An 11,089-nucleotide genomic window follows, 5' to 3' on the forward strand; every position below is an offset into this window, starting at 1 on the left:
AACTGAACTCCCACAGGTGGTAATCCTGTGAGAGAGGGTGCTATTTATCATTCTAGCTCTTGTTTCCTCAGCTCCTAAAAGTTCTTGGCTGACAATTAATGATCAATAAACAAAACCTGAGTAATAGAATACAATCAGCTGGTAAGAAGAATGAATAAAATTTATGAATCGGCTTAGAAAATGCTTCCAAAGCATATTAACTTTAGAAAGTAAAGTACAAGGCAGCTTTTTAGTATGCTACCATATTTATATAAGAAGCCTTCATGGTATTGTGGGTTAGGTACTAGGCTTCTAACCTCACAATCAGTAGTTCAAAAGTAACTAGACTCAGAAACCCTATATAGGTTTGCTATGAGTCTGGGTCTACTCAATAAACAGTGGTCTTGGTACATGGTTTTACGATTTATATTAAAAATGGGGGGTTATTAAAATTTGCATATCTATATGAGGGATCTTCCAAAACTTAGAGAAAATTAGAAGATAATGGAACTTTCATGAACTTTTGAACCCCCTTTATGAGCATCTCTGGGGATGGGTGAGAACTGGGTGGTTCAGGGGCAGAGCAAAAATTCCGTGGATATACTTTTAAAATCTTGTTTGTTGTTTCCTACTCGTGAAGCTAAACAGTATATTTAAATTTAGAAGATGAATGGGTTAAGAATGCCCCAAAAGCACCACAAAGGTTCTGTACAAAGCAGCTGTGTAATAATCTTTCCCACATACAAAAATGAACTCAAAGTAAATAAAATCCAGTTTCTTAACTGTCTTATCACCTACCATTTCAAAGAACTAGAGAGACTAGGCATTTTGCTGTTTGCTATCAATGTGTTGGCCCCTAACTCATGGGAACTCTATGTACAAGGGTGGAACAGAATGTTGTCATCAGGGTGTTTGTGACTGATTTTTCAGAAGCAGATTCCCACACCTTTCCTTCTTGTCTTAGTCTGGAAGCTCTGTTCAAATCTGTTCGGCTTCATTGTAACATGCAAGTCTTTCCTGACAGGTCGTGGTTAGCTTACGGTATACTGGCTGGGAACCAAATCTTGCATGACACACTATAATTCCATGACTAAGAAATCACTGCCCCCTATTTAATTCATGTCCCAAACTTACTGCCATTCTGATTCATAGTGATCTTTTTGGACAGAGAACTGCCCCGATGGGCTTCTGAGACTCTGTCTCCTGGAGTGGCAGACCTTATGGTTAGCAGCCCTGTGCACCACCACTACGTGACCAGGGCTCCTCAGAATTTTAAAAAGCAAACCCAGTAAGCCAAGTGGCATTTATGTATTTTTAAAATATACTTTAAGAGACCAAAATGAACTGTATCTTTTTCCTAGGGAGTATGTACTGTTTGTTTAGAGACAAATTCACATACTGACCTCAGAAGATGCAGGAACCAGCCTCCAAAGAGCTTCACCTCCAATTATTTACACCTGTATGTAGTCCCCTCCCACACAGAATTGTGGCTGTCATGGGTGAGTAATAAATAGAATGCTGCAGAAGTGAAGGTGTGTCACTTCTCAAGCTAGGTCATAAAAGACATTATAGCTTCTACCTAATCTCAACTAGAATCATTTATTCTGGGATTATTAGTCTGCGTTATACGAAAACTTAAGAAACCGAGGCCTCCTTCCAACAGCCAGAATCAATTTGCCAGTCAGACAGGGAGCTACTTTAGAAAAGGGGCAGCCCCAACAAACCTTCAGATGATTGTCGGCGAAGCTGACCCTCATCAGCAACCTCACAAAAACTCACATCAGAACCCACTGCCAAACTGGTCCTAAGCCCCACCAAAGCGGAAGTGGTGAGTAATGTTGTAGTTTGCTTCAAATTAAATCTTCTGTTTTTTTCTACCCTAGAGAATATGCTACGAGTTTTTTTTTCATTTTATATATATCTTTTATTTTTAAACACTTTTTATTGTAAATTAGGTAGTGGTTTACATTTCGGATCATTAAGTTTGTATTCAACAGGTTTTTAAAAGTTTTATTGACATAATTTAAATGGCATGTAATTCAATAGATTAATAATGTTAAAAAAATTGTCATCATCACCACAATCAATTTGGTTGTTTATTAAGCAGCTATTTAATTTACAAAGCAATAGATAGCTAAAAAGAGTTTAATCTCAAATATGTGTTGGATTATAGTATATGAGGAATGGGGGAGGCTCATTAACAACTGTAAACATGAAGATAACACAATTTTGCTTGCTAACAGTGAAGAAAATGTGGAGCTCTTAACACTTACTGATGAAGACACTATAACCTTCAGTAGAAATTATACGTCAACCTAACGAAAACAAAATTCCTCCCAACTGAACCAGCCAGCAACATCATGGTACTCTGGACTTGTCATCATCAAGGCCCAGTTCCGAAGAAGAATATCATCATTGATGAAGTAGAACATGAGTGAAAGAGAGGAAGGTCCTCAATGAAAAGGACTGAAATAGTGGTTGCAATAATGGAGTCGAAAACAGCAACGACTATGGGGAGCGCTCGGACCAGGCACTGTTTCATTGTTACATGAGGATACAGGGTTGCCACGAATCAGAACTTAGTGGATGAAACCTAACAACAATATGCTCAAATATTTACCTTTAAAAAATCACCTCACCAGTCTTTTTTAAAAGCATTTACCAAATCATATAAAACCAATGTACATCTCAGATAGCTTTGAAACATAGCACATAGAACACAGACTTTACATTAAAATAACAGAAGCCAACCAAAATCATGTTGCTGGATCCTATCATTCAAACTCACGTGTGAATTCATAACTAATTGCTGACAATACTGTATAAAATGTGAAAGTCTTTTTTATGTTGCAAAAAACCTGTTTAATGTTACTTTTTTAACATTTTATTAGGGACTCATACAACTCTTATCACAATCCACACATATACATACATCAATTGTATAAAGCACATCCATACATTCTTTGCCCTAATCACTCTCAAAGCATTTGCTCTCCAAAAATGTGAAAGTCTTATAATGATCCTTTTCTTCCAAAATCATGGAGTTTAACATTTAAAGTATTAGCCCCTAACATTTTCTTCTGCAAGAAATTTTACAATTAAGACATGTTGTCAGACTGATGGCTCCAGGGGGACATGGGAGAAGAGGAGGTAGGGGAAAGGAAGTGGGGAGTCCACAAGCCCAGGGACAAGGGAACAAGCGATCTAAAATCTATGGCGAGGAGGACATAGGATGAGTGGTGGAGTTTCATCAAGTGCAACGTAGCCGAGAGGTATTACTGAAACCCGAATAAAGGTCAAACATGATAGTGGGACAAGAGGAAAGTAAAAGGAAATAAAGGAAAGAACTAGGAGACAAAGGGCATTCATAGAAGTCTAAAAAGAGGCATGTGCATATGTAAATATTTAGGTAGCAGATGGACATTGGGCCTCTACTCAAGTACTCCCTCAACACAAGAGCACTTTGTTCCAATAACCCAGCATTCTGTGATGCTCACCTTCCCAACACATTTGCTAAAGACAAAATGGGGGCATAGGCAAATGTGGTGAAGAAAGCTGATAGTGCCTAGCTATCAAAAGCTACAGTGTCTTAAGTCTTAAAGGCTTGAAGCTAAACCATCAGCCATCTAGTTGAGAAGCAACAAAGCTCACATAGAAGAATCACACCAACCTGTGTGGTCACAAGATGTTGATGGGATCAGGTATCAGGCATCAAAGACTCAGAACAAAAAAATCATACTGATGTGAATGAGGGGAAGGACGGAGTGGAGATCCGAAGCCCATCTGTAGACAACTGGACATCCCCTCACAGAAAGGTCACAAGGAAGAGATGAGACAGTCAGGGTGCAGTACAGCACTGATGACACATTCAACTTTGCTCTGGTTCTTTAATGCTTCCCCCCCCCCCACTATCATGACCCCAATCCTCCCTTACAAATCAGCCTAGACCACAGGTATGTACACTGGTACAGATAAGAGCTCAGCTCGCAACATATGGAATCCAGGACAGATAAACCCCTTCAAACCAATAATGAGATTAGTAATCCCAGGAGGGGAAGAGGAAGGTGGGGAAGAATAATGGGGGAATCAGTCACAATCATTGATATATAACCGCCCTCTCAGGGGGATGAACAAAAACAATACGAGTGAAGGGAGACAGTGGTCGTTGTAAGACATGAAAAAAATAATTGATAAATGATCAAGGGCTCATGAGGGAGGGAGTGGGAGGAGAACTGGGAAAAATGAGCTGATACCAAGGACAGAAAATGTTTTGAAAATGATGGCGGCAACATAACATAGATAAAAATGTACTTGACATACGGATATATGTATGGATTGGGGTAAGAGCTGTAAGAGCCCCCAGTATAATTTTAAAAAAGACACGTTGTCACACCAGTTTAAGAGGGTATGAAAAATTAAGAGGTATAAGAGCCTCCTATATAATTTTTAAAAAGACTTGACAAGTTTAAGAGGGTATGAAAATACTGCCATGGGCACCAGTGAATCATCTTGAAGACAACCAACAAGTATATTCAGTGGCGCGAGGTTACATTAGAGAAAAAGAACACAAAACCCGCATTGAGCTGCCAGAGTTTGAAACAGCAGCTGCTCCATGGGAGAAAGCTCAGACTTTCTACTCCTATCAAGATTACAGTCTTGTAACTCATAGAGGTACTATGCCCCGTAGGGTCAACGGCAGAGGGAATCAACTGTACAGCACTGAGGTGTTGTTGCTGTCGTTGTTGTTAATACAAAAAGTTCCATTTATCTAACACTTTTGATTGTTCAAGAACACCTATCCTAGAGGTTTCAGGTAGCTGAGATTCACACTATTATATCATAAGATGACAAAAAAAATCAAGTTGAACTGAAAAATGGTAGAACTATTTACCTATATAACTCAAACTATGGCAATTGTGCTTTTATAGTTTCTCAAATTAGTCAGTTGTCACATCTAAATGATGAATTTTTCTGTACTGCTTCTATGCTGCTGTGTTTTATAGTGGCAACAAAGAAACAAACCCACTTGTTTAAGTGAAGTCTCTCTTATAAATACGAATTCAAGATATTTTCTTACTTCAAAAGTGAGGTTGCATCTGAGAACTTTAGTTAAACATGATCTTTAGTTAAGTATCAAATTATAGTATATACCAGTAAACCTATTATTGCTAATTTGGTTGGGCTATTTATTTATTTATTTATTTATTTTGGTAAAGCAGTATCTGGAAAAAGCACAGGAATTAGGTAATCGCATCTGATCTCCCCAAGCTTCAGTACAGAGGAGAATCCAGCTCCACACAGACCCAAGGCTGATTGTCACAGGCACAGGTCAGACCTGCTTCCAGGCTCCTTCCTATCTTACCCAACTCTGATGTCAACCATTCCTCCCACGGCACTCTGCTTCTCTGCTGGGTTCAACAATGTTGCAGTGGCCACACTGAACTCACAGACAATATTCATGATTACTAAGGTTAATTAGGGAAGTTGACAGGTTAATACTGTAAAGCCAGGACCATAAAACATTAAGCAGTTTCTGATCAATCAATATAGTGATTGGTCCACAGCAGCATCTCTTCTCAGGCAACACGCAAGGATGTCTAGACCTCAGTCTTTCAGTCCCTTGGCCTCTGCCTCTGCAGGGCAGGAAGCCAGCCTACTGCCCTGCCTCCGGGGATCCTGGCTGCAGAGGTGCAGCTCCTATCTCCTGTGTTGGCCTGGCTCTTTCGCTCTAACATCTCAAGGTCTTCATGCCTCTGCTGCCTCCGCCACTTCAGAAAGGACTCGCCGTTAGTTGCTGTTCTTGCTTGATGATCCTGGAATTTTCTTTTCCCTCTCTGAAATGACGCTCTGATGTCGAGGACAATGACAAATCTGATCAATCCCCAATTTAAAGTCCTCTATACCTTATTTGTAGGGTCCCACCCAATCATGTCCAAGAGCCCTGGTGGTGTAATGGTTATGAGTTTGGCTGCTAACAGCAAAGTAAGCAGTTCAAAACCACCAGCTGTTCCATGGGAGAAAGACTATGCTTTCTACTCCTGTAAAGATTTATAACCTTGAAAACCCACAGAAGCAGGTCTACCCTGCCTATAGAGTTGTTCTGAGTTAGAATCCACTTGATGGCAGTGAGATTAGCTTAAACCCAATCATTTGGTTGAAGTTATAGAGAAATGGATATGAGAACAGTAAGTAATTTCATTTACCACATAGTAACAATAAACTAGTTTATTTACAAACGTGGTTCACACGCAAAAAAATATCCCTCAATTTAAGCATTAAACTAACAAAAAAAATAAATGTCTATATTAACTATAGCAACTTGAAATATAAGATGTTTTCTAGAATTAGGAAATTTGTTTCCTATTTATTCATATGAAACTTCCATAAGAGGAAAATTTATCATCATCTCAGGGGAAGAAAATGACCTATAAATTTCTTATGCATCATAAAAATACAGCTATAAAAACTTCAGTGAAGTTAGAAGCAAAGGAGATGAAAAATTATTTTAGATTTATCATCTTATCTCCTTAGATGAAATAAACTTTATATTAACATTTTGTCATCTTCGAATCAATGGTGATTACCTTGTCCTATTATCAAAAGTTTCCCACAGTTTCAGATTTCTTTGACACAAAAGTTTACTTTCAGGTTAATAACAATAAGGCACTAGTATTTTACTTGTGAGAGTAGCATTGGTAACAATATTTCTGACAAACTACCATGACTAAACATTTTGAATAACGAGTGTACAGAAGAACACTGATCAAAAGGGGGACAACACAGAATGGAAATTCAAATTATCATTGCCTACAAACTTTCTGTTCCCACAGAGACGAGTTGAACCCTTGGAACTACTGCCCTGAGATAACCTTTGAACCTTAAACCAAAACTATCCCCTGAAGTCTTCTTAAAACTGAATAGTTTAGTGCTCGCTTCGGCAGCACATATACTAAAACGAAATAGTTTAGCATAACTCGTAAGATATATCTGCCCAAACCTTTATGCTCTTTCAAGATATTTCTATATGGGATCACACTGATAACATTAACTCAAAGGATCAGATAGGAAACCACGGGGGTAGTGTGGTTTTATATTAATATGGGAGACCAACTCAGAAAAGCAACGTGAGAATGGCTGCACAACTCAAAAATGTAATCAATGTCACTGAATTACACAGGTACACTGTTGAACTGGTATGGCCTTTGCTGTGTATATTCCCAACAATGACAAGGTAAAAATGTTTAAAGAATTTTTTGAAAAGATATAGTCTCTTATCACAATAGTATTATCCTGTTAATTACATGAAAATATTTGTTCTATAACTTTACATAATATACTCCTCACTCATTGATATCGTTAAGTTCCAAAGGCCATACTGTTCTGTAGAAACCGACATTATGGAGGATCATTACATCACTATGTAATTCTTTAGTCATATCGTTGGATACCTGCTAAACCACTGAGAAGTATGGTCTAGCCATGCTAACGTATAACCTTAACCATCACAGCCAGGCTGCTCCCGCCTCACACACCTGTCTCCTTTACTTTCAGGTGTACATTGTTAATTGGAAACAGAGTTGGGTAGATTTTCCACTATTGTAAATTCAAACTGTTGGGTGACGAGAGGCAAAGGATAAGAAATGAGTGTGCAGTCTCAGAAACCTAAAGGGCAGTTCTATTGTCTTTCCTGTAGGGTTGCTACGAGTCAAAATTGAAAAAACAAAAAAAACTGAGTGTAGTTGTATTTCAGAGATATTATGAAAGGTTTATAAAACAAAATCAGAAAGTTCTCTCTCTCTCCTCACTGCCATCAAGTTGATGCTGAATCGTAACGACCCTACAGAACAGAGTAGAACTGTCCCCTGTGAGTGGCCAAGGCTGTGTATAATTCTTCACCCAAGTAAAAAAGCCCATCTTCGGCAGCAGTGAAGAAATAATTAGTGTAGAATTAACTGGTTGTGACTCATACCTCACTATGCTGACACTTAAACCCAAAACGAAACTCACTGCCACTGAGTTGACCACAAATCATAGAGACCTAACACTTAGTTATCAGTAATCCAAGTTTTATGTGACCATGCAGATCACAACCCAACTTGCTATCAGGTCACCAGGGTTCCAAGAAGTCTGGAGGTTAAAAGCAAATCAGAAGTCATTTAACTTTCTCATTAACAATACAAATGTATTTCAGGTGGCCTCTATCCCGCTCATAGTTTTGAAAAGTCCTAACTAAAGTAAGTCATTCACAGTAAAAACAATACCACCATCAACAACATTTTCACTTGTTGCAGGGTCAAAGATGCCATTCCAGTAACCGGGCCATAAAGCGGAGTTTAAAACACAGATTCATTATGACTCAGGAAAAAACATCGAGAGTGGAAAACAATGCTTTGTCATAAATTAACACCTGAGGCTCAGGAGGATGTATGTGCATTCTTAATTGAAAGAATTGCATTCTTAAGAAGCGTTTTCCTTTTATTAGTGAGGCTTGCCACTAGATCTGCCGTATACTTCACACTTACAACTGAAAACTCATAATAAACGACAGTACTTAAAACACACATGACATTTGAGAGCTTACAGAGGGGCCATAATAATCATGAGGCATAGCAATTCTCAATTGGGGGTTCTAAGACACACGGGAGGCTTTCTACTCCTGTAAAGATTTACTGTCTAGGAAACACTTCGGGCAGGCCTACTCTGTCAGGGCTGCTGTGAGTCAGATTAGACTCCAGGACAGTGAGTTTGGTGAGTTGGTTCCATGGAGCTACATTCCAGGAGAGGCTAACAAGGTGGACCTGAGAAAACAAGTTCTCTGAGCTGGTTAAGTTTACAAAAAGCTGTGATCTACTTCTGCAGAAGTATAGCAAAAATTTGAGAAGTTCTGCCCAAACTAAAAGCCCAATTCACAGCAGTCCATGGAGTCAATACTGACTCATAGCAATGCCCTGGGGGTTTCCGAGACTGTAACAGCAAACCCCATAACCCAGTCTTTCTGTAGCGGGGCTGCTGGTGTTTCCAACCATGCAGATCACAACCCAGCTTGTTATCAGGCTCCAGGGTTCCAAGAAGTCTTGCAATTAAGAGCAAATCAGAAATTATTTAACTTAATTCAACCTAGTATGCTCCCAGATTATTTGCTAGTGAATGCTGTTTTGGAGCAATCAATGTATTGACAGCTTTAGAAGCGGGTTCCAGAGAAACATCTATCTGGCGAGCCCTGCCATTGTCAAATTCCCTTCAGCAGATAGTAAACCTCAACCTGCAGGGATCACACCTGGCGAGTGGCAAAATGAAGCATGGGAACCTAAATCCTCTCACTGCTAGGCCAGAGCCGCCTCCTATATTAACTATCAAACACAACTCGCTTGACTGTGTACAGTGACCGCATTTGGTTATGGGGTTTAATTCATTTAGTAATTGGGTCTCTAATAATAAGCAGACCATCTATATTATTTGCTTAGCAAATCTGAGGAAGGGCTTAATTTAGAAGTGTGGCTAGAAAGTAAAGACTAAAACCCAGCATTTGGACTCCATGTGGTTTTAATTACCTCATGATACAATTTCTCTTTGCTCTAGGAAATCACTGCTGGTCTTTCAGGTGGAAAGCTACTTTCTAGCATGTGGGTGAGCTACTTAGGGCAAAATGTTAACCTAAGTCATCCATAAACAAACCCTAAAAGTAGCTGACCTTAACAGTGATGTGTGAAATTAAAATTCAAGATTTTGTATCTGCATAGAAGGCAGTATCACAAGTGAATTTTGTTTCCATAATTCAAGGCTTGTTCAGGCAAATAACCACTTGTTTCTTACGTCTGTGCTCATCAAAAAGGAAAACAAGTTGCTTTAACTCTCGTCTCCACATCCGCTTTTCCCCATCTGTACTTCTCAAAGTCCACACAACTCTTAAGATGGAGTAAGAATCCGAAGACGCAATTGATTTCGTTTTAAGAAAGGACAGTTGAGGACGCTTACCCCACCCTCCCCCAAAGGTCGGGCGGGAGAAGAATGGAGAAATCCAAACCGGTCACTACTGTGGTGTTGCAACTCCGGGACTAAAAAAATCAAAGGTGATGAACTGTTAACAACTTCCGTAAGGCCAACCTGACTTCCTCTTAACAAACTTCCGAACTCCTTTCTAAGCAAAGAACCTCAAACCCAAGAGAACCCACCGCCGAGTCAAAGAGAGGACGTCGCGCCGGAGTCCGCCACAAAGAGCTTAGCCGGCGCGCCCTGCCCGCACAGGTGCCCCCGCACCCGGCCCGCGCGCCTGGCTGGGCCCCGACCACCGGCCACTCCAGACCCAGGCCCCGGAGCGGCTCGTCGGCCCCGCGCAGCTCTCTGCTCCCCGCACCCAAAGGGGGTGGCCAGCCGCCTCCGCGGCTCCAGGCGGGGCCGGGACCGCAGCGCCCGCCCGACACCACAAAAGCCCGAGCCGCGACCCAGCCTCCCGGCTCCGCATCGAGCCAGGCGGAGCAGGTCGCCGGCGGCCGGCCTCACGAGCGCGGTGGAGGCGGGACGCGGATACCTGCCGTGGGCTTCCCCTCTTCCCGTCGCTCTCCTGGCAACCAGCGCTGCTACACCGAGGCCGGAGCCCAAGGGCCGGGTGACAGCTCCCAGCGTGCACCGCGTCCGCCCACACGCCGGCGTCGACGTCGACCGCCCCCGACGTCCTCCCACCCGGCGCTCCACGCCTCTCGGGCGTCCCACCGCGCCCTCTAGCGGCCGCATTGGGAAGCGGCTCACGGTCATCAACCCCTGCGGGGGAGGCAGTTTTAGAAGGCGATTTAAATCATGCCAGGTCTTGATGGGGAGAATGCTAGATGGGCTGGGGATTGAATACAACTTTTAAAGCTATAGCATCTTCTATACATATTGCTTTATCTAAGGAACTTGAGGCCCGTGAAGGTTAAGAGATTTGTAAAATCGGAGTCAAATGATTGCAAGAATCCTGAGCCGAAAACTATCGGAGATGACAAGTTATTCAAAAGGATCGTACCACTTGGCTTTTGGACTAAAGGGTCAAAAAATACATACACATTTTTCAATTCATTACTACATTTTCATTAAAAATAAACAATTATTAGTGGCATGCTAAAAAGATTACATA

General features: G+C 41.1%; 1 protein-coding gene across 4 annotated transcripts in view; it reads right to left on the bottom strand.

Moving 5' to 3' along the window:
* DOP1A (DOP1 leucine zipper like protein A) overlaps nt 1-10,600 on the bottom strand; it is a 97,251-nt gene extending 86,651 nt beyond the window's left edge. For 3 of the 4 annotated variants that reach the window (XM_075554829.1, XM_075554830.1, XM_075554827.1), the window contains exon 1: nt 10,508-10,600. The gene's annotated coding sequence lies outside the window, so the exon portion shown is untranslated. The remainder of the gene's footprint in view (nt 1-10,507) is intronic. The other variant, XM_075554828.1, reaches the window with a different exon arrangement.
* Between the last annotated feature and the right edge of the window lie 489 nt (nt 10,601-11,089).

Source organism: Tenrec ecaudatus, chromosome 7 (genome assembly GCF_050624435.1).
Source record: "Tenrec ecaudatus isolate mTenEca1 chromosome 7, mTenEca1.hap1, whole genome shotgun sequence".
Lineage (NCBI taxonomy): Eukaryota > Metazoa > Chordata > Mammalia > Afrosoricida > Tenrecidae > Tenrec > Tenrec ecaudatus.